The following is a 23,717-nucleotide window of genomic DNA, read 5'->3' as shown; positions in this document are numbered from 1 at the left end:
TCATAGAGAAACTAACACATTTTCAGGTTCAAAAAGGTCAACGGAACTTGGAATTCCCAGCCAGTCTCCCATGCTGGTACTTGCCAAGCCTTACGCTGCTGCGATCTGACGAGAGCAGGCACATTCAGCTTAGAATGGCCGTTGACAGCAGGTGTTCAATTTGAACCTTCTTTTACTATCTCATAGAGAAACTAACACATTTTCAGGTTCAAAAAGGTCAACGGAACTTGGAATTCCCAGCCAGTCTCCCATGCTGGTACTTGCCAAGCCTTACGCTGCATTGCTGCTGCGATCTGACGAGAGCAGGCACATTCAGCTTAGAATGGCCGTTGACAGCAGCTGTTCAATTTGAACCTTCTTTTGCTATCTCATAGAGAAACTAACACAATTTTCAGGTTCAAAAAGGTCAACGGAACTTGGGATTCCCAGCCAGTCTCCCATGCTGGTACTTGCCAAGCCTTAAGCTGCATTGCTGCTGCGATCTGATGAGAGCAGGCACATTCAGCTTAGAATGGCCATTGACAGCAGCTGTTCAATTTGAACCTTCTTTTACTATCTCATAGAGAAACTAACACATTTTCAGGTTCAAAAAGGTCAACGGAACTTGGAATTCCCAGCCAGTCTCCCATGCTGGTACTTGCCAAGCCTTAAGCTGCATTGCTGCTGCGATCTGACGAGAACAGGCACATTCAGCTTAGAATGGCCGTTGACAGCAGCTGTTCAATTTGAACCTTCTTTTACTATCTCATAGAGAAACTAACACAATTTTCAGGTTCAAAAAGGTCAACAGAACTTGGGATTCCCAGCCAGTCTCCCATGCTGGTACTTGCCAAGCCTTAAGCTGCATCGCTGCTGCGATCTGACAAGAGCACACACATTCAGCTTAGAATGGCCGTTGACAGCAGTTGTTCAATTTGAACCTTCTTCTACTATCTCATATAGAAACTAACACAATTTTCAGGTTCAAAAAGGTCACCAGAACTTGGGATTCCAAGCCAGTCTCCCATGCTGGTACTTGCCAAGCCTTAAGCTGCATTGCTGCTGCGATCTGACAAGAGCAGGCACATTCAGCTTAGAATGGCAGTTGACAGCAGCTGTTCAATTTGAACCTTCTTATACTATCTCATAGAGAAACTAACACAATTTTCAGGTTCAAAAAGGTCAACAGAACTTGGGCTTCCCAGCCAGTCTCCAATGCTGGTACTTGCCAAGCCTTAAGCTGCATTGCTGCTGCGATCTGACAAGAGCAGGCACATTCAGCTTAGAATGGCCGTTGACAGCAGCTGTTCAATTTGAACCTTCTTTTGCTATCTCATAGAGAAACTAACACAATTTTCAGGTTCAAAAAGGTCAACGGAACTTGGGATTCCCAGCCAGTCTCCCATGCTGGTACTTGCCAAGCCTTAAGCTGCATTGCTGCTGCGATCTGATGAGAGCAGGAACATTCAGCTTAGAATGGCCGTTGACAGCAGCTGTTCAATTTGAACCTTCTTTTACTATCTCATAGAGAAACTAACATTTTCAGGTTCAAAAAGGTCAACGGAACTTGGAATTCCCAGCCAGTCTCCCATGCTGGTACTTGCCAAGCCTTACGCTGCTGCGATCTGACGAGAGCAGGCACATTCAGCTTAGAATGGCCGTTGACAGCAGGTGTTCAATTTGAACCTTCTTTTACTATCTCATAGAGAAACTAACACATTTTCAGGTTCAAAAAGGTCAACGGAACTTGGAATTCCCAGCCAGTCTCCCATGCTGGTACTTGCCAAGCCTTACGCTGCATTGCTGCTGCGATCTGACGAGAGCAGGCACATTCAGCTTAGAATGGCCGTTGACAGCAGCTGTTCAATTTGAACCTTCTTTTGCTATCTCATAGAGAAACTAACACAATTTTCAGGTTCAAAAAGGTCAACGGAACTTGGGATTCCCAGCCAGTCTCCCATGCTGGTACTTGCCAAGCCTTAAGCTGCATTGCTGCTGCGATCTGATGAGAGCAGGCACATTCAGCTTAGAATGGCCGTTGACAGCAGCTGTTCAATTTGAACCTTCTTTTACTATCTCATAGAGAAACTAACACATTTTCAGGTTCAAAAAGGTCAACGGAACTTGGAATTCCCAGCCAGTCTCCCATGCTGGTACTTGCCAAGCCTTAAGCTGCATTGCTGCTGCGATCTGACGAGAGCAGGCACATTCAGCTTAGAATGGCTGTTGACAGCAGCTGTTCAATTTGAACCTTCTTTTACTATCTCATAGAGAAACTAACTCAATTTTCAGGTTCAAAAAGGTCAACAGAACTTGGGATTCCCAGCCAGTCTCCCATGCTGGTACTTGCCAAGCCTTAAGCTGCATCGCTGCTGCGATCTGACAAGAGCACACACATTCAGCTTAGAATGGCCGTTGACAGCAGTTGTTCAATTTGAACCTTCTTCTACTATCTCATATAGAAACTAACACAATTTTCAGGTTCAAAAAGGTCACCAGAACTTGGGATTCCAAGCCAGTCTCCCATGCTGGTACTTGCCAAGCCTTAAGCTGCTGCGATCTGACGAGAGCAGGCACATTCAGCTTAGAATTGCCGTTGACAGCAGCTGTTCAATTTGAACCTTCTTTTACTATCTCATAGAGAAACTAACACAATTTTCAGGTTCAAAAAGGTCAACAGAACTTGGGATTCCCAGCCAGTCTCCCATGCTGGTACTTGCCAAGCCTTAAGCTGCATTGCTGCTGCGATCTGACGAGAGCAGGCACATTCAGCTTAGAATGGCCGTTGACAGCAGCTCTTCAATTTGAACCTTCTTTTACTATCTCATAGAGAAACTAACACATTTTCAGGTTCAAAAAGGTCAACGGAACTTGGAATTCCCAGCCAGTCTCCCATGCTGGTACTTGCCAAGCCTTAAGCTGCATTGCTGCTGCGATCTGACGAGAGCAGGCACATTCAGCATAGAATTGCCGTTGACAGCAGCTGTTCAATTTGAACCTTCTTTTACTATCTCATAGAGAAACTAATACAATTTTCAGGTTCAAAAAGGTCAACAGAACTTGGGATTCCCAGCCAGTCTCCCATGCTGGTACTTGCCAAGCCTTAAGCTGCATCGCTGCTGCGATTTGACAAGAGCACACACATTCAGCTTAGAATGGCCGTTGACAGCAGTTGTTCAATTTGAACCTTCTTCTACTATCTCATATAGAAACTAACACAATTTTCAGGTTCAAAAAGGTCACCAGAACTTGGGATTCCAAGCCAGTCTCCCATGCTGGTACTTGCCAAGCCTTAAGCTGCATTGCTGCTGCGATCTGACAAGAGCAGGCACATTCAGCTTAGAATGGCCGTTGACAGCAGCTGTTCAATTTGAACCTTCTTTTACTATCTCATAGAGAAACTAACACAATTTTCAGGTTCAAAAAGGTCAACAGAACTTGGGATTCCCAGCCAGTCTCCCATGCTGGTACTTGCCAAGCCTTAAGCTGCATTGCTGCTGCGATCTGACAAGAGCAGGCACATTCAGCTTAGAATGGCCGTTGACAGCAGCTGTTCAATTTGAACCTTCTTTTGCTATCTCATAGAGAAACTAACACAATTTTCAGGTTCAAAAAGGTCAACGGAATTTGGGATTCCCAGCCAGTCTCCCATGCTGGTACTTGCCAAGCCTTAAGTTGCATTGCTGCTGCCATCTGACGAAAGCAGGCACATTCAGCTTAGAATGGCCGTTGACAGCAGCTGTTCAATTTGAACCTTCTTTTACTATCTCATAGAGAAACTAACACAATTTTCAGGTTCAAAAAAGTCACCAGAACTTGGGATTCCCAGCCAGTCTCCCATGCTGGTACTTGCCAAGCCTTAAGCTGCATCACTGCTGCGATCTGACAAGAGCACGCACATTCAGCTTAGAATGGCCGTTGACAGCAGCTGTTCAATTTGAACCTTCTTTTACTATCTCATAGAGAAACTAACACAATTTTCAGGTTCAAAAAGGTCAACGGAACTTGGGATTCCCAGCCAGTCTCCCATGCTGGTACTTGCCAAGCCTTATGCTGCATCGCTGCTGCAATCTGACAAGAGCACGCACATTCAGCTTAGAATGGCCGTTGACAGCAGCTGTTCAATTTGAACCTTCTTTTACTATCTCATAGAGAAACTAACACAATTTTCAGGTTCAAAAAGGTCAACGGAACTTGGGATTCCCAGCCAGTCTCCCATGCTGGTACTTGCCAAGCCTTAAGCTGCATTGCTGCTGCGATCTGACGAGAGCAGGCACATTCAGCTTAGAATGGCCGTTGACAGCAGCATTTCAAATTGAACCTTCTTTTACTATCTCATAGAGAAACTAAAACAATTTTCAAGTTCAAAAAGGTCAACAGAACTTGGGATTCCCAGCCAGTCTCCCATGCTGGTACTTGCCAAGCCTTAAGCTGCATCGCTGCTGCGATCTGACAAGAGCACGCACATTCAGCTTAGAATGGCCATTGACAGCAGCTGTTCAATTTGAACCTTCTTTTGCTATCTCATGGAGAAACTAACACAATTTTCAGGTTCAAAAAGGTCAACAGAACTTGGGATTCCCAGCCAGTCTCCCATGCTAATACTTACCAAGCCTTAAGCTGCATTGCTGCTGCTATCTGACGAGAGCAGGCACATTCAGCTTAGAATGGCCGTTGACAGCAGCTGTTCAATTTGAACCTTCTTTTGCTATCTCATAGAGAAACTAACACAATTTTCAGGTTCAAAAAGGTCAACGGAACTTGGGATTCCCAGCCAGTCTCCCATGCTGGTACTTGCCAAGCCTTAAGCTGCATTGCTGCTGCGATCTGACAAGAGCAGGCACATTCAGCTTAGAATGGCCGTTGACAGCAGCTGTTCAATTTGAACCTTCTTTTGCTATCTCATAGAGAAACTAACACAATTTTCAGGTTCAAAAAGGTCAACAGAACTTGGGATTCCCAGCCAGTCTCCCATGCTGGTACTTGCCAAGCCTTAAGCTGCATTGCTGCTGCGATCTGACGAGAGCAGGCACATTCAGCTTAGAATAGCCGTTGACAGCATCATTTCAAATTGAACCTTCTTTTACTATCTCATAGAGAAACTAAAACAATTTTCAAGTTCAAAAAGGTCAACAGAACTTGGGATTCCCAGCCAGTCTCCCATGCTGGTACTTGCCAAGCCTTAAGCTGCATCGCTGCTGCGATCTGACAAGAGCACGCACATTCAGCTTAGAATGGCCGTTGACAGCAGCTGTTCAATTTGAACCTTCTTTTACTATCTCATGGAGAAACTAACACGATTTTCAGGTTCAAAAAGGTCAACAGAACTTGGGATTCCCAGCCAGTCTCCCATGCTGGTACTTGCCAAGCCTTAAGCTGCATTGCTGCTGCGATCTGACGAGAGCAGGCACATTCAGCTTAGAATTGCCGTTGACAGCAGCTGTTCAATTTGAACCTTCTTTTACTATCTCATAGAGAAACTAACACAATTTTCAGGTTCAAAAAGGTCAACAGAACTTGGGATTCCCAGCCAGTCTCCCATGCTGGTACTTGCCAAGCCTTAAGCTGCATCGCTGCTGCGATCTGACAAGAGCACACACATTCAGCTTAGAATGGCCGTTGACAGCAGTTGTTCAATTTGAACCTTCTTCTACTATCTCATATAGAAACTAACACAATTTTCAGGTTCAAAAAGGTCGCCAGAACTTGGGATTCCAAGCCAGTCTCCCATGCTGGTACTTGCCAAGCCTTAAGCTGCATTGCTGCTGCGATCTGACAAGAGCAGGCACATTCAGCTTAGAATGGCCGTTGACAGCAGCTGTTCAATTTGAACCTTCTTTTACTATCTCATAGAGAAACTAACACAATTTTCAGGTTCAAAAAGGTCAACAGAACTTGGGATTCCCAGCCAGTCTCCCATGCTGGTACTTGCCAAGCCTTAAGCTGCATCGCTGCTGCGATCTGACAAGAGCACACACATTCAGCTTAGAATGGCCGTTAACAGCAGCTGTTCAATTTGAACCTTCTTTTGCTATCTCATAGAGAAACTAACACAATTTTCAGGTTCAAAAAGGTCAACGGAACTTGGGATTCCCAGCCAGTCTCCCATGCTGGTACTTGCCAAGCCTTAAGTTGCATTGCTGCTGCGATCTGACAAGAGCTGGCACATTCAGCTTAGAATGGCCGTTGACAGCAGCTGTTCAATTTGAACCTTCTTTTGCTATCTCATAGAGAAACTAACACAATTTTCAGGTTCAAAAAGGTCAACGGAACTTGGGATTCCCAGCCAGTCTCCCATGCTGGTACTTGCCAAGCCTTAAGCTGCATTGCTGCTGCAATCTGACGAGAGCAGGCACATTCAGCTTAGAATGGCCGTTGACAGCAGCTGTTCAATTTGAACCTTCTTTTACTATCTCATAGAGAAACTAACACAATTTTCAAGTTAAAAAAGGTCAACAGAACTTGGGATTCCCAGCCAGTCCCCCATGCTGGTACTTGCCAAGCCTTAAGCTGCATTGCTGCTGCGATCTGACGAGAGCAGGCACATTCAGCTTAGAATGGCCGTTGACAGCAGTTGTTCAATTTGAACCTTCTTCTACTATCTCATATAGAAACTAACACAATTTTCAGGTTCAAAAAGGTCAACAGAACTTGGGATTCCCAGCCAGTCTCCCATGCTGGTACTTGCCAAGCCTTAAGCTGCATTGCTGCTGCGATCTGACAAGAGCAGGCACATTCAGCTTAGAATGGCCGTTGACAGCAGCTGTTCAATTTGAACCTTCTTTTGCTATCTCATAGAGAAACTAACACAATTTTCAGGTTCAAAAAGGTCAACGGAACTTGGGATTCCCAGCCAGTCTCCCATGCTGGTACTTGCCAAGCCTTAAGCTGCATTGCTGCTGCGATCTGACGAGAGCAGGCACATTCAGCTTAGAATGGCCGTTGACAGCAGCTGTTCAATTTGAACCTTCTTTTACTATCTCATAGAGAAACTAACACATTTTCAGGTTCAAAAAGGTCAACGGAACTTGGAATTCCCAGCCAGTCTCCCATGCTGGTACTTGCCAAGCCTTACGCTGCTGCGATCTGACGAGAGCAGGCACATTCAGCTTAGAATGGCCGTTGACAGCAGCTGTTCAATTTGAACCTTCTTTTACTATCTCATAGAGAAACTAACACATTTTCAGGTTCAAAAAGGTCAACGGAACTTGGAATTCCCAGCCAGTCTCCCATGCTGGTACTTGCCAAGCCTTACGCTGCATTGCTGCTGCGATCTGACGAGAGCAGGCACATTCAGCTTAGAATGGCCGTTGACAGCAGCTGTTCAATTTGAACCTTCTTTTGCTATCTCATAGAGAAACTAACACAATTTTCAGGTTCAAAAAGGTCAACGGAACTTGGGATTCCCATCCAGTCTCCCATGCTGGTACTTGCCAAGCCTTAAGCTGCATTGCTGCTGCGATCTGATGAGAGCAGGCACATTCAGCTTAGAATGGCCGTTGACAGCAGCTGTTCAATTTGAACCTTCTTTTACTATCTCATAGAGAAACTAACACATTTTCAGGTTCAAAAAGGTCAACGGAACTTGGAATTCCCAGCCAGTCTCCCATGCTGGTACTTGCCAAGCCTTAAGCTGCATTGCTGCTGCGATCTGACGAGAGCAGGCACATTCAGCTTAGAATGGCCGTTGACAGCAGCTGTTCAATTTGAACCTTCTTTTACTATCTCATAGAGAAACTAACACAATTTTCAGGTTCAAAAAGGTCAACAGAACTTGGGATTCCCAGCCAGTCTCCCATGCTGGTACTTGCCAAGCCTTAAGCTGCATCGCTGCTGCGATCTGACAAGAGCACACACATTCAGCTTAGAATGGCCGTTGACAGCAGTTGTTCAATTTGAACCTTCTTCTACTATCTCATATAGAAACTAACACAATTTTCAGGTTCAAAAAGGTCACCAGAACTTGGGATTCCAAGCCAGTCTCCCATGCTGGTACTTGCCAAGCCTTAAGCTGCATTGCTGCTGCGATCTGACAAGAGCAGGCACATTCAGCTTAGAATGGCAGTTGACAGCAGCTGTTCAATTTGAACCTTCTTATACTATCTCATAGAGAAACTAACACAATTTTCAGGTTCAAAAAGGTCAACAGAAGTTGGGATTCCCAGCCAGTCTCCAATGCTGGTACTTGCCAAGCCTTAAGCTGCATTGCTGCTGCGATCTGACAAGAGCAGGCACATTCAGCTTAGAATGGCCGTTGACAGCAGCTGTTCAATTTGAACCTTCTTTTGCTATCTCATAGAGAAACTAACACAATTTTCAGGTTCAAAAAGGTCAACGGAACTTGGGATTCCCAGCCAGTCTCCCATGCTGGTACTTGCCAAGCCTTAAGCTGCATTGCTGCTGCGATCTGACGAGAGCAGGAACATTCAGCTTAGAATGGCCGTTGACAGCAGCTGTTCAATTTGAACCTTCTTTTACTATCTCATAGAGAAACTAACATTTTCAGGTTCAAAAAGGTCAACGGAACTTGGAATTCCCAGCCAGTCTCCCATGCTGGTACTTGCCAAGCCTTACGCTGCTGCGATCTGACGAGAGCAGGCACATTCAGCTTAGAATGGCCGTTGACAGCAGGTGTTCAATTTGAACCTTCTTTTACTATCTCATAGAGAAACTAACACATTTTCAGGTTCAAAAAGGTCAACGGAACTTGGAATTCCCAGCCAGTCTCCCATGCTGGTACTTGCCAAGCCTTACGCTGCATTGCTGCTGCGATCTGACGAGAGCAGGCACATTCAGCTTAGAATGGCCGTTGACAGCAGCTGTTCAATTTGAACCTTCTTTTGCTATCTCATAGAGAAACTAACACAATTTTCAGGTTCAAAAAGGTCAACGGAACTTGGGATTCCCAGCCAGTCTCCCATGCTGGTACTTGCCAAGCCTTAAGCTGCATTGCTGCTGCGATCTGATGAGAGCAGGCACATTCAGCTTAGAATGACCGTTGACAGCAGCTGTTCAATTTGAACCTTCTTTTACTATCTCATAGAGAAACTAACACATTTTCAGGTTCAAAAAGGTCAACGGAACTTGGAATTCCCAGCCAGTCTCCCATGCTGGTACTTGCCAAGCCTTAAGCTGCATTGCTGCTGCGATCTGACGAGAGCAGGCACATTCAGCTTAGAATGGCCGTTGACAGCAGCTGTTCAATTTGAACCTTCTTTTACTATCTCATAGAGAAACTAACACAATTTTCAGGTTCAAAAAGGTCAACAGAACTTGGGATTCCCAGCCAGTCTCCCATGCTGGTACTTGCCAAGCCTTAAGCTGCATTGCTGCTGCGATCTGACAAGAGCAGGCACATTCAGCTTAGAATGGCCGTTGACAGCAGCTGTTCAATTTGAACCTTCTTTTGCTATCTCATAGAGAAACTAACACAATTTTCAGGTTCAAAAAGGTCAACGGAACTTGGGATTCCCAGCCAGTCTCCCATACTGGTACTTGCCAAGCCTTAAACTGCATTGCTGCTGCGATCTGACGAGAGCAGGCACATTCAGCTTAGAATGGCCGTTGACAGCAGCTGTTCAATTTGAACCTTCTTTTACTATCTCATAGAGAAACTAACACATTTTCAGGTTCAAAAAGGTCAACGGAACTTGGAATTCCCAGCCAGTCTCCCATGCTGGTACTTGCCAAGCCTTACGCTGCATTGCTGCTGCGATCTGACGAGAGCAGGCACATTCAGCTTAGAATGGCCGTTGACAGCAGCTGTTCAATTTGAACCTTCTTTTGCTATCTCATAGAGAAACTAACACAATTTTCAGGTTCAAAAAGGTCAACGGAACTTGGGATTCCCAGCCAGTCTCCCATGCTGGTACTTGCCAAGCCTTAAGCTGCATTGCTGCTGCGATCTGATGAGAGCAGGCACATTCAGCTTAGAATGGCCATTGACAGCAGCTGTTCAATTTGAACCTTCTTTTACTATCTCATAGAGAAACTAACACATTTTCAGGTTCAAAAAGGTCAACGGAACTTGGAATTCCCAGCCAGTCTCCCATGCTGGTACTTGCCAAGCCTTAAGCTGCATTGCTGCTGCGATCTGACGAGAACAGGCACATTCAGCTTAGAATGGCCGTTGACAGCAGCTGTTCAATTTGAACCTTCTTTTACTATCTCATAGAGAAACTAACACAATTTTCAGGTTCAAAAAGGTCAACAGAACTTGGGATTCCCAGCCAGTCTCCCATGCTGGTACTTGCCAAGCCTTAAGCTGCATCGCTGCTGCGATCTGACAAGAGCACACACATTCAGCTTAGAATGGCCGTTGACAGCAGTTGTTCAATTTGAACCTTCTTCTACTATCTCATATAGAAACTAACACAATTTTCAGGTTCAAAAAGGTCACCAGAACTTGGGATTCCAAGCCAGTCTCCCATGCTGGTACTTGCCAAGCCTTAAGCTGCATTGCTGCTGCGATCTGACAAGAGCAGGCACATTCAGCTTAGAATGGCAGTTGACAGCAGCTGTTCAATTTGAACCTTCTTATACTATCTCATAGAGAAACTAACACAATTTTCAGGTTCAAAAAGGTCAACAGAACTTGGGCTTCCCAGCCAGTCTCCAATGCTGGTACTTGCCAAGCCTTAAGCTGCATTGCTGCTGCGATCTGACAAGAGCAGGCACATTCAGCTTAGAATGGCCGTTGACAGCAGCTGTTCAATTTGAACCTTCTTTTGCTATCTCATAGAGAAACTAACACAATTTTCAGGTTCAAAAAGGTCAACGGAACTTGGGATTCCCAGCCAGTCTCCCATGCTGGTACTTGCCAAGCCTTAAGCTGCATTGCTGCTGCGATCTGATGAGAGCAGGAACATTCAGCTTAGAATGGCCGTTGACAGCAGCTGTTCAATTTGAACCTTCTTTTACTATCTCATAGAGAAACTAACATTTTCAGGTTCAAAAAGGTCAACGGAACTTGGAATTCCCAGCCAGTCTCCCATGCTGGTACTTGCCAAGCCTTACGCTGCTGCGATCTGACGAGAGCAGGCACATTCAGCTTAGAATGGCCGTTGACAGCAGGTGTTCAATTTGAACCTTCTTTTACTATCTCATAGAGAAACTAACACATTTTCAGGTTCAAAAAGGTCAACGGAACTTGGAATTCCCAGCCAGTCTCCCATGCTGGTACTTGCCAAGCCTTACGCTGCATTGCTGCTGCGATCTGACGAGAGCAGGCACATTCAGCTTAGAATGGCCGTTGACAGCAGCTGTTCAATTTGAACCTTCTTTTGCTATCTCATAGAGAAACTAACACAATTTTCAGGTTCAAAAAGGTCAACGGAACTTGGGATTCCCAGCCAGTCTCCCATGCTGGTACTTGCCAAGCCTTAAGCTGCATTGCTGCTGCGATCTGATGAGAGCAGGCACATTCAGCTTAGAATGGCCGTTGACAGCAGCTGTTCAATTTGAACCTTCTTTTACTATCTCATAGAGAAACTAACACATTTTCAGGTTCAAAAAGGTCAACGGAACTTGGAATTCCCAGCCAGTCTCCCATGCTGGTACTTGCCAAGCCTTAAGCTGCATTGCTGCTGCGATCTGACGAGAGCAGGCACATTCAGCTTAGAATGGCTGTTGACAGCAGCTGTTCAATTTGAACCTTCTTTTACTATCTCATAGAGAAACTAACTCAATTTTCAGGTTCAAAAAGGTCAACAGAACTTGGGATTCCCAGCCAGTCTCCCATGCTGGTACTTGCCAAGCCTTAAGCTGCATCGCTGCTGCGATCTGACAAGAGCACACACATTCAGCTTAGAATGGCCGTTGACAGCAGTTGTTCAATTTGAACCTTCTTCTACTATCTCATATAGAAACTAACACAATTTTCAGGTTCAAAAAGGTCACTAGAACTTGGGATTCCAAGCCAGTCTCCCATGCTGGTACTTGCCAAGCCTTAAGCTGCATTGCTGCTGCGATCTGACAAGAGCAGGCACATTCAGCTTAGAATGGCAGTTGACAGCAGCTGTTCAATTTGAACCTTCTTATACTATCTCATAGAGAAACTAACACAATTTTCAGGTTCAAAAAGGTCAACAGAACTTGGGCTTCCCAGCCAGTCTCCAATGCTGGTACTTGCCAAGCCTTAAGCTGCATTGCTGCTGCGATCTGACAAGAGCAGGCACATTCAGCTTAGAATGGCCGTTGACAGCAGCTGTTCAATTTGAACCTTCTTTTGCTATCTCATAGAGAAACTAACACAATTTTCAGGTTCAAAAAGGTCAACGGAACTTGGGATTCCCAGCCAGTCTCCCATGCTGGTACTTGCCAAGCCTTAAGCTGCATTGCTGCTGCGATCTGATGAGAGCAGGAACATTCAGCTTAGAATGGCCGTTGACAGCAGCTGTTCAATTTGAACCTTCTTTTACTATCTCATAGAGAAACTAACATTTTCAGGTTCAAAAAGGTCAACGGAACTTGGAATTCCCAGCCAGTCTCCCATGCTGGTACTTGCCAAGCCTTACGCTGCTGCGATCTGACGAGAGCAGGCACATTCAGCTTAGAATGGCCGTTGACAGCAGGTGTTCAATTTGAACCTTCTTTTACTATCTCATAGAGAAACTAACACATTTTCAGGTTCAAAAAGGTCAACGGAACTTGGAATTCCCAGCCAGTCTCCCATGCTGGTACTTGCCAAGCCTTACGCTGCATTGCTGCTGCGATCTGACGAGAGCAGGCACATTCAGCTTAGAATGGCCGTTGACAGCAGCTGTTCAATTTGAACCTTCTTTTGCTATCTCATAGAGAAACTAACACAATTTTCAGGTTCAAAAAGGTCAACGGAACTTGGGATTCCCAGCCAGTCTCCCATGCTGGTACTTGCCAAGCCTTAAGCTGCATTGCTGCTGCGATCTGATGAGAGCAGGCACATTCAGCTTAGAATGGCCGTTGACAGCAGCTGTTCAATTTGAACCTTCTTTTACTATCTCATTGAGAAACTAACACATTTTCAGGTTCAAAAAGGTCAACGGAACTTGGAATTCCCAGCCAGTCTCCCATGCTGGTACTTGCCAAGCCTTAAGCTGCATTGCTGCTGCGATCTGACAAGAGCAGGCACATTCAGCTTAGAATGGCTGTTGACAGCAGCTGTTCAATTTGAACCTTCTTTTACTATCTCATAGAGAAACTAACTCAATTTTCAGGTTCAAAAAGGTCAACAGAACTTGGGATTCCCAGCCAGTCTCCCATGCTGGTACTTGCCAAGCCTTAAGCTGCATCGCTGCTGCGATCTGACAAGAGCACACACATTCAGCTTAGAATGGCCGTTGACAGCAGTTGTTCAATTTGAACCTTCTTCTACTATCTCATAGAAACTAACACAATTTTCAGGTTCAAAAAGGTCACCAGAACTTGGGATTCCAAGCCAGTCTCCCATGCTGGTACTTGCCAAGCCTTAAGCTGCATTGCTGCTGCGATCTGACAAGAGCAGGCACATTCAGCTTAGAATGGCCGTTGACAGTGGCTGTTCAATTTGAACCTTCTTATACTATCTCATAGAGAAACTAACACAATTTTCAGGTTCAAAAAGGTCAACAGAACTTGGGATTCCCAGCCAGTCTCCAATGCTGGTACTTGCCAAGCCTTAAGCTGCATTGCTGCTGCGATCTGACAAGAGCAGGCACATTCAGCTTAGAATGGCCGTTGACAGCAGCTGTTCAATTTGAACCTTCTTTTGCTATCTCATAGAGAAACTAACACAATTTTCAGGTTCAAAAAGGTCAACGGAACTTGGGATTACCAGCCAGTCTCCCATGCTGGTACTTGCCAAGCCTTAAGCTGCATTGCTGCTGCGATCTGACGAGAGCAGGCACATTCAGCTTAGAATGGCCGTTGACAGCAGCTGTTCAATTTGAACCTTCTTTTACTATCTCATAGAGAAACTAACACAATTTTCAGGTTCAAAAAGGTCAACAGAACTTGGGATTCCCAGCCAGTCTCCCATGCTGGTACTTGCCAAGCCTTAAGCTGCATTGCTGCTGCGATCTGACGAGAGCAGGCACATTCAGCTTAGAATGGCCGTTGACAGCAGCTGTTCAATTTGAACCTTCTTTTACTATCTCATAGAGAAACTAACACAATTTTCAGGTTCAAAAGGTCAACGGAACTTGGGATTCCCAGCCAGTCTCCCATGCTGGTACTTGCCAAGCCTTAAGCTGCATTGCTGCTGCGATCTGACAAGAGCAGGCACATTCAGCTTAGAATGGCCGTTGACAGCAGCATTTCAAATTGAACCTTCTTTTACTATCTCATAGAGAAACTAACACAACTTTCAGGTTCAAAAAGGTCAACAGAACTTGGGATTCCCAGCCAGTCTCCCATGCTGGTACTTGCCAAGCCTTAAGCTGCATTGCTGCTGCGATCTGACGAGAGCAGGCACATTCAGCTTAGAATGGCCGTTGACAGCAGCTGTTCAATTTGAACCTTCTTTTACTATTTCATAGAGAAACTAACACAATTTTCAGGTTCAAAAGGTTAACGGAACTTGGGATTCCCAGCCAGTCTCCCATGCTGGTACTTGCCAAGCCTTAAGCTGCATTGCTGCTGCGATCTGACAAGAGCACGCACATTCAGCTTAGAATGGCCGTTGACAGCAGCTGTTCAATTTGAACCTTCTTTTACTATCTCATAGAGAAACTAACACAATTTTCAGGTTCAAAAAGGTCAACAGAACTTGGGATTCCCAGCCAGTCTCCCATGCTGGTACTTGCCAAGCCTTAAGCTGCATTGCTGCTGCGATCTGACGAGAGCAGGCACATTCAGCTTAGAATTGCCGTTGACAGCAGCTGTTCAATTTGAACCTTCTTTTACTATCTCATAGAGAAACTAACACATTTTCAGGTTCAAAAAGGTCAACAGAACTTGGGATTCCCAGCCAGTCTCCCATGCTGGTACTTGCCAAGCCTTAAGCTGCATCGCTGCTGCGATCTGACAAGAGCACACACATTCAGCTTAGAATGGCCGTTGACAGCAGTTGTTCAATTTGAACCTTCTTCTACTATCTCATATAGAAACTAACACAATTTTCAGGTTCAAAAAGGTCACCAGAACTTGGGATTCCAAGCCAGTCTCCCATGCTGGTACTTGCCAAGCCTTAAGCTGCATCGCTGCTGCGATCTGACAAGAGCAGGCACATTCAGCTTAGAATGGCCGTTGACAGCAGCATTTCAAATTGAACCTTCTTTTACTATCTCATAGAGAAAATAAAACAATTTTCAAGTTCAAAAAGGTCAACAGAACTTGGGATTCCCAGCCAGTCTCCATGCTGGAACTTGCCAAGCCTTAAGCTGCATCGCTGCTGCGATCTGACAAGAGCACGCACATTCAGCTTAGAATGGCCGTTGACAGCAGCTGTTCAATTTGAACCTTCTTTTACTATCTCATAGAGAAACTAACACAATTTTCAGGTTCAAAAAGGTCAACAGAACTTGGGATTCCCAGCCAGTCTCCCATGCTGGTACTTGCCAAGCCTTAAGCTGCATTGCTGCTGCGATCTGACGAGAGCAGGCACATTCAGCTTAGAATGGCCGTTGACAGCAGCTGTTCAATTTGAACCTTCTTTTACTATCTCATAGAGAAACTAACACAATTTTCAGGTTCAAAAGGTCAACGGAACTTGGGATTCCCAGCCAGTCTCCCATGCTGGTACTTGCCAAGCCTTAAGCTGCATTGCTGCTGCGATCTGACAAGAGCAGGCACATTCAGCTTAGAATGGCCGTTGACAGCAGCATTTCAAATTGAACCTTCTTTTACTATCTCATAGAGAAACTAAAACAATTTTCAAGTTCAAAAAGGTCAACAGAACTTGGGATTCCCAGCCAGTCTCCCATGCTGGAACTTGCCAAGCCTTAAGCTGCATCGCTGCTGCGATCTGACAAGAGCAGGCACATTCAGCTTAGAATGGCCGTTGACAGCAGCTGTTCAATTTGAACCTTCTTTTACTATCTCATAGAGAAACTAACACAATTTTCAGGTTCAAAAAGTTCAACAGAACTTGGGATTCCCAGCCAGTCTCCCATGCTGGTACTTGCCAAGCCTTAAGCTGCATTGCTGCTACGATCTGACGAGAGCAGGCACATTCAGCTTAGAATGGCCGTTGACAGCAGCTCTTCAATTTGAACCTTCTTTTGCTATCTCATAGAGAAACTAACACAATTTTCAGGTTCAAAAAGGTCAACAGAACTTGGGATTCCCAGCCAGTCTCCCATGCTGGTACTTGCCAAGACTTAAGCTGCATTGCTGCTGCGATCTGACGAGAGCAGGCACATTAAGCTTAGAATGGCCATTGACAGCAGTTGTTCAATTTGAACCTTCTTCTACTATCTCATATAGAAACTAACACAATTTTCAGGTTCAAAAAGGTCACCAGAACTTGGGATTCCAAGCCAGTCTCCCATGCTGGTACTTGCCAAGCCTTAAGCTGCATCGCTGCTGCGATCTGACAAGAGCACGCACATTCAGCTTAGAATGGCCGTTGACAGCAGCCGTTCAATTTGAAAGTTCTTTTACTATCTCATAGAGAAACTAACACAATTTTCAGGTTCAAAAAGGGCACCGGAACTTGGGATTCCCAGCCAGTCTCCCATGCTGTTACTTGCCAAGCATTAAGCTGCATTGCTGCTGCGATCTGGCGAGAGCAGGCACATTCAGCTTAGAATGGCCATTGACAGCAGTTGTTCAATTTGAACCTTCTTCTACTATCTTATATAGAAACTAACACAATTTTCAGGTTCAGAAAGGTCACCAGAACTTGGGATTCCAAGCCAGTCTCCCATGCTGGTACTTGCCAAGCCTTAAGCTGCATTGCTGCTGCAATCTGACAAGAGCAGGCACATTCAGCTTAGAATGGCCGCTGACAGCAGCTGTTCAATTTGAACCTTCTTTTGCTATCTCATAGAGAAACTAACACAATTTTCAGGTTCAAAAAGGTCACCAGAACTTGGGATTCCAAGCCAGTCTCCCATGCTGGTACTTGCCAAGCCTTAAGCTGCATCGCTGCTGCGATCTGACAAGAGCACACACATTCAGCTTAGAATGGCCGTTGACAGCAGCTGTTCAATTTGAACCTTCTTTTACTATCTCATAGAGAAACTAACACATTTTCAGGTTCAAAAAGGTCAACAGAACTTGGGATTCCCAGCCAGTCTCCCATGCTGGTACTTGCCAAGCCTTAAGCTGCATTGCTGCTGCGATCTCACGAGAGCAGGCACATTCAGCTTAGAATGGCCGTTGACAGCAGCTGTTCAATTTGAACCTTCTTTTACTATCTCATAGAGAAACTAACACAATTTTCAGGTTCAAAAAGGTCAACGGAACTTGGGATTCCAAGCCAGTCTCCCATGCTGGTACTTGCCAAGCCTTAAGCTGCATTGCTGCTGCAATCTGACGAGAGCAGGCACATTCAGCTTAGAATGGCCGTTGACAGCAGCTGTTCAATTTGAACCTTCTTTTACTATCTCATAGAGAAACTAACACATTTTCAGGTTCAAAAAGGTCAACGGAACTTGGAATTCCCAGCCAGTCTCCCATGCTGGTACTTGCCAAGCCTTAAGTTGCATTGCTGCTGCGATCTGACGAGAGCAGGCAAATTCAGCTTAGAATGGCCGTTGACAGCAGCTGTTCAATTTGAACCTTCTTTTGCTATCTCATAGAGAAACTAACACAATTTTCAGGTTCAAAAAGGTCACCAGAACTTGGGATTCCAAGCCAGTCTCCCGTGCTGGTACTTGCCAAGCCTTAAGCTGCATCGCTGCTGCGATCTGACAAGAGCACGCACATTCAGCTTAGAATGGCCGTTGACAGCAGCTGTTCAATTTGAACCTTCTTTTACTATCTCATAGAGAAACTAACACATTTTCAGGTTCAAAAAGGTCAACAGAACTTGGGATTCCCAGCCAGTCTCCCATGCTGGTACTTGCCAAGCCTTAAGCTGCATTGCTGCTGCGATCTGACGAGAGCAGGCACATTCAGCTTAGAATGGCCGTTGACAGCAGCTGTTCAATTTGAACCTTCTTTTACTATCTCATAGAGAAACTAACACATTTTCAGGTTCAAAAAGGTCAACGGAACTTGGAATTCCCAGCCAGTCTCCCATGCTGGTACTTGCCAAGCCTTAAGTTGCATTGCTGCTGCGATCTGACGAGAGCAGGCAAATTCAGCTTAGAATGGCCGTTGACAGCAGCTGTTCAATTTGAACCTTCTTTTACTATCTCTTAGAGAAACTAACACATTTTCAGGTTCAAAATGGTCAACAGAACTTGGGATTCCCAGCCAGTCTCCCATGCTGGTACTTGCCAAGCCTTAAGCTGCATTGCTGCTGCAATCTGACGAGAGCAGGCACATTCAGCTTAGAATTGCCGTTGACAGCAGCTGTTCAATTTGAACCTTCTTTTACTATCTCATAGAGAAACTAACACAATTTTCAGGTTCAAAAACGTCAACAGAACTTGGGATTCCCAGCCAGTCTCCCATGCTGGTACTTGCCAAGCCTTAAGCTGCATCGCTGCTGCGATCTGAAAAGAGCACACACATTCAGCTTAGAATGGCCATTGACAGGAGTTGTTCAATTTGAACCTTCTTCTACTATCTCATAGAGAAACTAACACAATTTTCAGGTTCAAAAAGGTCACCAGAACTTGGGATTCCCAGCCAGTCTCCCATGCTGGTACTTGCCAAGCCTTAAGCTGCATCGCTGCTGCGATCTGACAAGAGCACGCACATTCAGCTTAGAATTGCCGTTGACAGCAGCTTTTCAATTTGAACCTTCTTTTACTATCTCATACAGAAACTAACACAATTTTCAGGTTCAAAAAGGTCAACGGAACTTGGGATTCCCAGCCAGTCTCCCATGCTGGTACTTGCCAAGCCTTAGGCTGCATTGCTGCTGCGATCTGACGAGAGCAGGCACATTCAGCTTAGAATGGCCATTGACAGCAGCTGTTCAATTTGAACCTTCTTTTACTATCTCATAGAGAAACTAACACAATTTTCAGGTTCAAAAAGGTCAACAGAACTTGGGATTCCCAGCCAGTCTCCCATGCTGGTACTTGCCAAGCCTTAAGCTGCATCGCTGCTGCGATCTGACAAGAGCACACACATTCAGCTTAGAATGGCCGCTGACAGCAGTTCTTCAATTTGAACCTTCTTCTACTATCTCATAGAGAAACTAACACAATTTTCAGGTTCAAAAAAGTCATCAGAACTTGGGATTCCCAGCCAGTCTCCCATGCTGGAACTTGCCAAGCCTTAAGCTGCATCGCTGCTGCGATCTGACAAGAGCACGCACATTCAGCTTAGAATGGCCGTTGACAGCAGCTGTTCAATTTGAACCTTCTTTTACTATCTCATAGAGAAACTAACACAATTTTCAGGTTCAAAAAGGTCAACGGAACTTGAGATTCCCAGCCAGTCTCCCATGCTGGTACTTGCCAAGCCTTAAGCTGCATTGCTGCTGCGATCTGACGAGAGCAGGCACATTCAGCTTAGAATTGCCGTTGATAGCAGCTGTTCAATTTGAACCTTCTTTTACTATCTCATAGAGAAACTAACACATTTTCAGGTTCAAAAAGGTCAACAGAACTTGGGATTCCCAGCCAGTCTCCCATGCTGGTACTTGCCAAGCCTTAAGCTGCATCGCTGCTGCGATCTGACAAGAGCACACACATTCAGCTTAGAATGGCCGTTGACAGCAGTTGTTCAATTTGAACCTTCTTCTACTATCTCATATAGAAACTAACACAATTTTCAGGTTCAAAAAGGTCACCAGAACTTGGGATTCCAAGCCAGTCTCCCATGCTGGTACTTGCCAAGCCTTAAGCTGCATTGCTGCTGCGATCTGACAAGAGCAGGCACATTCAGCTTAGAATGGGCGTTGACAGCAGCATTTCAAATTGAACCTTCTTTTACTATCTCATAGAGAAACTAAAACAATTTTCAAGTTCAAAAAGGGCAACAGAACTTGGGATTCCCAGCCAGTCTCCCATGCTGGAACTTGCCAAGCCTTAAGCTGCATCGCTGCTGCGATCTGACAAGAGCACGCACATTCAGCTTAGAATGGCCGTTGACAGCAGCTGTTCAATTTGAACCTTCTTTTACTATCTCATAGAGAAACTAACACAATTTTCAGGTTCAAAAAGGTCAACAGAACTTGGGATTCCCAGCCAGTCTCCCATGCTGGTACTTGCCAAGCCTTAAGCTGCATTGCTGCTGCGATCTGACGAGAGCAGGCACATTCAGCTTAGAATGGCCGTTGACAGCAGCTGTTCAATTTGAACCTTCTTTTGCTATCTCATAGAGAAACTAACACAATTTTCAGGTTCAAAAAGGTCAACGAAACTTGGGATTCCCAGCCAGTCTCCCATGCTGGAACTTGCCAAGCCTTAAGCTGCATCGCTGCTGCGATCTCACAAGAGCACGCACATTCAGCTTAGAATGGCCGTTGACAGCAGCTGTTCAATTTGAACCTTCTTTTACTATCTCATAGAGAAACTAACACAATTTTCAGGTTCAAAAAGGGCAACGGAACTTGGGATTCCAAGCCAGTCTCCCATGCTGGTACTTGCCAAGCCTTAAGCTGCATTGCTGCTGCGATCTGACAAGAGCAGGCACATTCAGCTTAGAATGGCCGTTGACTGCAGCATTTCAAATTGAACCTTCTTTTACTATCTCATAGAGAAACTAAAACAATTTTCAAGTTCAAAAACGTCAACAGAACTTGGGATTCCCAGCCAGTCTCCCATGCTGGAACTTGCCAAGCCTTAAGCTGCATCGCTGCTGCGATGTGACAAAAGCACGCACATTCAGCTTAGAATGGCCGTTGACAGCAGCTGTTCAATTTGAACCTTCTTTTACTATCTCATAGAGAAACTAACACAATTTTCAGGTTCAAAAAGGTCAACGGAACTTGGGATTCCCAGCCAGTCTCCCATGCTGGTACTTGCCAAGCCTTAAGCTGCATTGCTGCTGCGATCTGGTAAGAGCAGGCACATTCAGCTTAGAATGGCCATTGACAGCAGTTGTTCAATTTGAACCTTCTTCTACTATCTTATATAGAAACTAACACAATTTTAAGGTTCAAAAAGGTCACCAGAACTTGGGATTCCAAGTCAGTCTCCCATGCTGGTACTTGCCAAGCCTTAAGCTGCATTGCTGCTGCAATCTGACAAGAGCAGGCACATTCAGCTTAGAATGGCCGTTGACAGCAGCTGTTCAATTTGAACCTTCTTTTGCTATCTCATAGAGAAACTTACACAATTTTCAGGTTCAAAAAGGTCACCAGAACTTGGGATTCCATGCCAGTCTCCCATGCTGGTACTTGCCAAGCCTTAAGCTGCATCGCTGCTCCGATCTCACAAGAGCACGCACATTCAGTTTAGAATGGCCGTTGACAGCAACTGTTCAATTTGAACCTTCTTTTACTATCTCATAGAGAAACTAACACAATTTTCAGGTTCAAAAAGAGCAACGGAACTTGGGATTTCCAGCCAGTCTCCCATGCTGGTACTTGCCAAGCCTTATGCTGCATTGCTGCTGCGATCTGGCAAGAGCAGGCACATTCAGCTTAGAATGGCCATTGACAGCAGTTGTTCAATTTGAACCTTCTTCTACTATCTTATATAGAAACTAACACAATTTTCAGGTTCAAAAAGGTCACCAGAACTTGGGATTCCAAGCCAGTCTCCCATGCTGGTACTTGCCAAGCCTTAAGCTGCATTGCTGCTGCAATCTGACAAGAGCAGGCACATTCAGCTTAGAATGGCCGTTGACAGCAGCTGTTCAATTTGAACCTTCTTTTGCTATCTCATAGAGAAACTAACACAATTTTCAGGTTCAAAAAGGTCACCAGAACTTGGGATTCCAAGCCAGTCTCCCATGCTGGTACTTGCCAAGCCTTAAGCTGCATCGCTGCTGCGATCTAACAAAAGCACGCACATTGAGCTTAGAATGGCCGTTGACAGCAGCTGTTCAATTTGAACCTTCTTTTACTATCTCATAGAGAAACTAACACATTTTCAGGTTCAAAAAGGTCAACAGAACTTGGGATTCCCAGCCAGTCTCCCATGATGGTACTTGCCAAGCCTTAAGCTGCATTGCTGCTGCGATCTGACAAGAGCACGCACATTCAGCTTAGAATGGCCGTTGACAGCAGCTGTTCAATTTGAACCTTCTTTTACTATCTCATAGAGAAACTAACACATTTTCAGGTTCAAAAAGGTCAACAGAACTTGGGATTCCCAGCCAGTCTCCCATGCTGGTACTTGCCAAGCCTTAAGCTGCATTGCTGCTGCGATCTGACAAGAGCACGCACATTCAGCTTAGAATGGCCGTTGACAGCAGCTGTTCAATTTGAACCTTCTTTTACTATCTCATAGAGAAACTAAAACAATTTTCAAGTTCAAAAAGGGCAACAGAACTTGGGATTCCCAGCCAGTCTCCCATGCTGGTACTTGCCAAGCCTTAAGCTGCATTGCTGCTGCGATCTGGCGAGAGCAGGCACATTCAGCGTAGAATGGCCATTGACAGCAGTTGTTCAATTTGAACCTTCTTCTACTATCTTATATAGAAACTAACACAATTTTCAGGTTCAAAAAGGTCACCAGAACTTGGGATTCCAAGCCAGTCTCCCATGCTGGTACTTGCCAAGCCTTAAGCTGCATTGCTGCTGCAATCTGACAAGAGCAGGCACATTCAGCTTAGAATGGCCGTTGACAGCAGCTGTTCAATTTGAACCTTCTTTTGCTATCTCATAGAGAAACTAACACAATTTTCAGGTTCAAAAAGGTCACCAGAACTTGGGATTCCAAGCCAGTCTCCCATGCTGGTACTTGCCAAGCCTTAAGCTGCATCGCTGCTGCGATCTGACAAGAGCACGCACATTCAGCTTAGAATGGCCGTTGACAGCAGCTGTTCAATTTGAACCTTCTTTTACTATCTCATAGAGAAACTAACACATTTTCAGGTTCAAAAAGGTCAACAGAACTTGGGATTCCCAGCCAGTCTCCCATGCTGGTACTTGCCAAGCCTTAAGCTGCATTGCTGCTGCGATCTGACGAGAGCAGGCACATTCAGCTTAGAATGGCCGTTGACAGCAGCTGTTCAATTTGAACCTTCTTTTACTATCTCATAGAGAAACTAACACAATTTTCAGGTTCAAAAAGGTCAACGGAACTTGGGATTCCCAGCCAGTCTCCCATGCTGGTACTTGCCAAGCCTTAAGCTGCATTGCTGCTGCGATCTGACGAGAGCAGGCACATTCAGCTTAGAATGGCCGTTGACAGCAGCTGTTCAATTTGAACCTTCTTTTACTATCTCATAGAGAAACTAACACATTTTCAGGTTCAAAAAGGTCAACGGAACTTGGAATTCCCAGCCAGTCTCCCATGCTGGTACTTGCCAAGCCTTAAGTTGCATTGCTGCTGCAATCTGACGAGAGCAGGCAAATTCAGCTTAGAATGGCCATTGACAGCAGCTGTTCAATTTGAACCTTCTTTTACTATCTCATAGAGAAACTAACACATTTTCAGGTTCAAAAAGGTCAACAGAACTTGGGATTCCCAGCCAGTCTCCCATGCTGGTACTTGCCAAGCCTTAAGCTGCATTGCTGCTGCAATCTGACGAGAGCAGGCACATTCAGCTTAGAATTGCCGTTGACAGCAGCTGTTCAATTTGAACCTTCTTTTACTATCTCATAG

At 45.1% G+C, this 23,717-nt stretch overlaps 69 pseudogenes; all 69 read right to left on the bottom strand.

Moving 5' to 3' along the window:
- Positions 1 to 215: 215 nt before the first annotated feature.
- LOC140087676 (5S ribosomal RNA) lies at positions 216 to 334 on the bottom strand (annotated as a pseudogene).
- A 70-nt stretch (positions 335 to 404) lies between these two features.
- LOC140078472 (5S ribosomal RNA) lies at positions 405 to 523 on the bottom strand (annotated as a pseudogene).
- A 69-nt stretch (positions 524 to 592) lies between these two features.
- Positions 593 to 711, bottom strand: LOC140082122 (5S ribosomal RNA; annotated as a pseudogene).
- A 448-nt stretch (positions 712 to 1,159) lies between these two features.
- LOC140095278 (5S ribosomal RNA) lies at positions 1,160 to 1,278 on the bottom strand (annotated as a pseudogene).
- A 70-nt stretch (positions 1,279 to 1,348) lies between these two features.
- On the bottom strand, positions 1,349 to 1,467 carry LOC140101897 (5S ribosomal RNA; annotated as a pseudogene).
- A 247-nt stretch (positions 1,468 to 1,714) lies between these two features.
- LOC140087675 (5S ribosomal RNA) lies at positions 1,715 to 1,833 on the bottom strand (annotated as a pseudogene).
- A 70-nt stretch (positions 1,834 to 1,903) lies between these two features.
- Positions 1,904 to 2,022, bottom strand: LOC140098851 (5S ribosomal RNA; annotated as a pseudogene).
- Positions 2,023 to 2,091: 69 nt separating this feature from the next.
- LOC140088429 (5S ribosomal RNA) lies at positions 2,092 to 2,210 on the bottom strand (annotated as a pseudogene).
- A 440-nt stretch (positions 2,211 to 2,650) lies between these two features.
- On the bottom strand, positions 2,651 to 2,769 carry LOC140079275 (5S ribosomal RNA; annotated as a pseudogene).
- Positions 2,770 to 2,838: 69 nt separating this feature from the next.
- On the bottom strand, positions 2,839 to 2,957 carry LOC140091363 (5S ribosomal RNA; annotated as a pseudogene).
- A 448-nt stretch (positions 2,958 to 3,405) lies between these two features.
- Positions 3,406 to 3,524, bottom strand: LOC140091006 (5S ribosomal RNA; annotated as a pseudogene).
- Positions 3,525 to 4,161: 637 nt separating this feature from the next.
- Positions 4,162 to 4,280, bottom strand: LOC140092647 (5S ribosomal RNA; annotated as a pseudogene).
- Positions 4,281 to 4,539: 259 nt separating this feature from the next.
- LOC140095139 (5S ribosomal RNA) lies at positions 4,540 to 4,658 on the bottom strand (annotated as a pseudogene).
- A 70-nt stretch (positions 4,659 to 4,728) lies between these two features.
- LOC140088939 (5S ribosomal RNA) lies at positions 4,729 to 4,847 on the bottom strand (annotated as a pseudogene).
- Positions 4,848 to 4,917: 70 nt separating this feature from the next.
- On the bottom strand, positions 4,918 to 5,036 carry LOC140084704 (5S ribosomal RNA; annotated as a pseudogene).
- Positions 5,037 to 5,106: 70 nt separating this feature from the next.
- LOC140097170 (5S ribosomal RNA) lies at positions 5,107 to 5,225 on the bottom strand (annotated as a pseudogene).
- Positions 5,226 to 5,295: 70 nt separating this feature from the next.
- On the bottom strand, positions 5,296 to 5,414 carry LOC140085501 (5S ribosomal RNA; annotated as a pseudogene).
- Positions 5,415 to 6,240: 826 nt separating this feature from the next.
- Positions 6,241 to 6,359, bottom strand: LOC140086847 (5S ribosomal RNA; annotated as a pseudogene).
- A 70-nt stretch (positions 6,360 to 6,429) lies between these two features.
- LOC140082085 (5S ribosomal RNA) lies at positions 6,430 to 6,548 on the bottom strand (annotated as a pseudogene).
- A 70-nt stretch (positions 6,549 to 6,618) lies between these two features.
- LOC140091005 (5S ribosomal RNA) lies at positions 6,619 to 6,737 on the bottom strand (annotated as a pseudogene).
- A 70-nt stretch (positions 6,738 to 6,807) lies between these two features.
- Positions 6,808 to 6,926, bottom strand: LOC140092635 (5S ribosomal RNA; annotated as a pseudogene).
- Positions 6,927 to 7,175: 249 nt separating this feature from the next.
- Positions 7,176 to 7,294, bottom strand: LOC140087673 (5S ribosomal RNA; annotated as a pseudogene).
- A 70-nt stretch (positions 7,295 to 7,364) lies between these two features.
- On the bottom strand, positions 7,365 to 7,483 carry LOC140079401 (5S ribosomal RNA; annotated as a pseudogene).
- Positions 7,484 to 7,552: 69 nt separating this feature from the next.
- On the bottom strand, positions 7,553 to 7,671 carry LOC140083014 (5S ribosomal RNA; annotated as a pseudogene).
- A 637-nt stretch (positions 7,672 to 8,308) lies between these two features.
- LOC140078340 (5S ribosomal RNA) lies at positions 8,309 to 8,427 on the bottom strand (annotated as a pseudogene).
- A 247-nt stretch (positions 8,428 to 8,674) lies between these two features.
- Positions 8,675 to 8,793, bottom strand: LOC140087672 (5S ribosomal RNA; annotated as a pseudogene).
- Positions 8,794 to 8,863: 70 nt separating this feature from the next.
- LOC140079207 (5S ribosomal RNA) lies at positions 8,864 to 8,982 on the bottom strand (annotated as a pseudogene).
- A 69-nt stretch (positions 8,983 to 9,051) lies between these two features.
- Positions 9,052 to 9,170, bottom strand: LOC140083003 (5S ribosomal RNA; annotated as a pseudogene).
- Positions 9,171 to 9,240: 70 nt separating this feature from the next.
- LOC140091004 (5S ribosomal RNA) lies at positions 9,241 to 9,359 on the bottom strand (annotated as a pseudogene).
- A 70-nt stretch (positions 9,360 to 9,429) lies between these two features.
- On the bottom strand, positions 9,430 to 9,548 carry LOC140083229 (5S ribosomal RNA; annotated as a pseudogene).
- A 69-nt stretch (positions 9,549 to 9,617) lies between these two features.
- On the bottom strand, positions 9,618 to 9,736 carry LOC140087670 (5S ribosomal RNA; annotated as a pseudogene).
- A 70-nt stretch (positions 9,737 to 9,806) lies between these two features.
- On the bottom strand, positions 9,807 to 9,925 carry LOC140078471 (5S ribosomal RNA; annotated as a pseudogene).
- Positions 9,926 to 9,994: 69 nt separating this feature from the next.
- On the bottom strand, positions 9,995 to 10,113 carry LOC140082121 (5S ribosomal RNA; annotated as a pseudogene).
- A 448-nt stretch (positions 10,114 to 10,561) lies between these two features.
- On the bottom strand, positions 10,562 to 10,680 carry LOC140095277 (5S ribosomal RNA; annotated as a pseudogene).
- Positions 10,681 to 10,750: 70 nt separating this feature from the next.
- LOC140101885 (5S ribosomal RNA) lies at positions 10,751 to 10,869 on the bottom strand (annotated as a pseudogene).
- Positions 10,870 to 11,116: 247 nt separating this feature from the next.
- Positions 11,117 to 11,235, bottom strand: LOC140087669 (5S ribosomal RNA; annotated as a pseudogene).
- A 70-nt stretch (positions 11,236 to 11,305) lies between these two features.
- Positions 11,306 to 11,424, bottom strand: LOC140098738 (5S ribosomal RNA; annotated as a pseudogene).
- A 69-nt stretch (positions 11,425 to 11,493) lies between these two features.
- On the bottom strand, positions 11,494 to 11,612 carry LOC140088428 (5S ribosomal RNA; annotated as a pseudogene).
- A 448-nt stretch (positions 11,613 to 12,060) lies between these two features.
- On the bottom strand, positions 12,061 to 12,179 carry LOC140095276 (5S ribosomal RNA; annotated as a pseudogene).
- Positions 12,180 to 12,249: 70 nt separating this feature from the next.
- Positions 12,250 to 12,368, bottom strand: LOC140101873 (5S ribosomal RNA; annotated as a pseudogene).
- Positions 12,369 to 12,615: 247 nt separating this feature from the next.
- On the bottom strand, positions 12,616 to 12,734 carry LOC140087668 (5S ribosomal RNA; annotated as a pseudogene).
- Positions 12,735 to 12,804: 70 nt separating this feature from the next.
- On the bottom strand, positions 12,805 to 12,923 carry LOC140098615 (5S ribosomal RNA; annotated as a pseudogene).
- A 69-nt stretch (positions 12,924 to 12,992) lies between these two features.
- LOC140097034 (5S ribosomal RNA) lies at positions 12,993 to 13,111 on the bottom strand (annotated as a pseudogene).
- Positions 13,112 to 13,557: 446 nt separating this feature from the next.
- On the bottom strand, positions 13,558 to 13,676 carry LOC140095519 (5S ribosomal RNA; annotated as a pseudogene).
- A 70-nt stretch (positions 13,677 to 13,746) lies between these two features.
- LOC140092731 (5S ribosomal RNA) lies at positions 13,747 to 13,865 on the bottom strand (annotated as a pseudogene).
- A 70-nt stretch (positions 13,866 to 13,935) lies between these two features.
- Positions 13,936 to 14,054, bottom strand: LOC140079274 (5S ribosomal RNA; annotated as a pseudogene).
- Positions 14,055 to 14,123: 69 nt separating this feature from the next.
- LOC140088938 (5S ribosomal RNA) lies at positions 14,124 to 14,242 on the bottom strand (annotated as a pseudogene).
- Positions 14,243 to 14,312: 70 nt separating this feature from the next.
- Positions 14,313 to 14,431, bottom strand: LOC140079273 (5S ribosomal RNA; annotated as a pseudogene).
- Positions 14,432 to 14,689: 258 nt separating this feature from the next.
- LOC140085499 (5S ribosomal RNA) lies at positions 14,690 to 14,808 on the bottom strand (annotated as a pseudogene).
- Positions 14,809 to 15,443: 635 nt separating this feature from the next.
- On the bottom strand, positions 15,444 to 15,562 carry LOC140079271 (5S ribosomal RNA; annotated as a pseudogene).
- A 69-nt stretch (positions 15,563 to 15,631) lies between these two features.
- Positions 15,632 to 15,750, bottom strand: LOC140088937 (5S ribosomal RNA; annotated as a pseudogene).
- A 70-nt stretch (positions 15,751 to 15,820) lies between these two features.
- LOC140098283 (5S ribosomal RNA) lies at positions 15,821 to 15,939 on the bottom strand (annotated as a pseudogene).
- Positions 15,940 to 16,009: 70 nt separating this feature from the next.
- On the bottom strand, positions 16,010 to 16,128 carry LOC140096518 (5S ribosomal RNA; annotated as a pseudogene).
- Positions 16,129 to 16,198: 70 nt separating this feature from the next.
- On the bottom strand, positions 16,199 to 16,317 carry LOC140097498 (5S ribosomal RNA; annotated as a pseudogene).
- An 825-nt stretch (positions 16,318 to 17,142) lies between these two features.
- Positions 17,143 to 17,261, bottom strand: LOC140086594 (5S ribosomal RNA; annotated as a pseudogene).
- Positions 17,262 to 17,331: 70 nt separating this feature from the next.
- On the bottom strand, positions 17,332 to 17,450 carry LOC140094732 (5S ribosomal RNA; annotated as a pseudogene).
- Positions 17,451 to 17,519: 69 nt separating this feature from the next.
- Positions 17,520 to 17,638, bottom strand: LOC140093508 (5S ribosomal RNA; annotated as a pseudogene).
- Positions 17,639 to 17,896: 258 nt separating this feature from the next.
- On the bottom strand, positions 17,897 to 18,015 carry LOC140079270 (5S ribosomal RNA; annotated as a pseudogene).
- Positions 18,016 to 18,084: 69 nt separating this feature from the next.
- On the bottom strand, positions 18,085 to 18,203 carry LOC140093506 (5S ribosomal RNA; annotated as a pseudogene).
- Positions 18,204 to 18,272: 69 nt separating this feature from the next.
- LOC140094901 (5S ribosomal RNA) lies at positions 18,273 to 18,391 on the bottom strand (annotated as a pseudogene).
- Positions 18,392 to 18,839: 448 nt separating this feature from the next.
- On the bottom strand, positions 18,840 to 18,958 carry LOC140091727 (5S ribosomal RNA; annotated as a pseudogene).
- A 448-nt stretch (positions 18,959 to 19,406) lies between these two features.
- LOC140095235 (5S ribosomal RNA) lies at positions 19,407 to 19,525 on the bottom strand (annotated as a pseudogene).
- Positions 19,526 to 20,161: 636 nt separating this feature from the next.
- LOC140079269 (5S ribosomal RNA) lies at positions 20,162 to 20,280 on the bottom strand (annotated as a pseudogene).
- Positions 20,281 to 20,917: 637 nt separating this feature from the next.
- Positions 20,918 to 21,036, bottom strand: LOC140097457 (5S ribosomal RNA; annotated as a pseudogene).
- Positions 21,037 to 22,050: 1,014 nt separating this feature from the next.
- LOC140098586 (5S ribosomal RNA) lies at positions 22,051 to 22,169 on the bottom strand (annotated as a pseudogene).
- A 69-nt stretch (positions 22,170 to 22,238) lies between these two features.
- Positions 22,239 to 22,357, bottom strand: LOC140097760 (5S ribosomal RNA; annotated as a pseudogene).
- A 636-nt stretch (positions 22,358 to 22,993) lies between these two features.
- On the bottom strand, positions 22,994 to 23,112 carry LOC140079268 (5S ribosomal RNA; annotated as a pseudogene).
- A 70-nt stretch (positions 23,113 to 23,182) lies between these two features.
- Positions 23,183 to 23,301, bottom strand: LOC140092623 (5S ribosomal RNA; annotated as a pseudogene).
- Positions 23,302 to 23,558: 257 nt separating this feature from the next.
- On the bottom strand, positions 23,559 to 23,677 carry LOC140094900 (5S ribosomal RNA; annotated as a pseudogene).
- Between the last annotated feature and the right edge of the window lie 40 nt (positions 23,678 to 23,717).

The sequence above is a fragment of the Engystomops pustulosus genome, chromosome 9, assembly GCF_040894005.1.
Source record: "Engystomops pustulosus chromosome 9, aEngPut4.maternal, whole genome shotgun sequence".
Taxonomy (NCBI): Eukaryota; Metazoa; Chordata; class Amphibia; order Anura; family Leptodactylidae; genus Engystomops; species Engystomops pustulosus.
The sequence above is the reverse complement of the archived record's forward strand: the minus strand, read 5'-3'. Positions and strand labels throughout refer to the sequence as shown.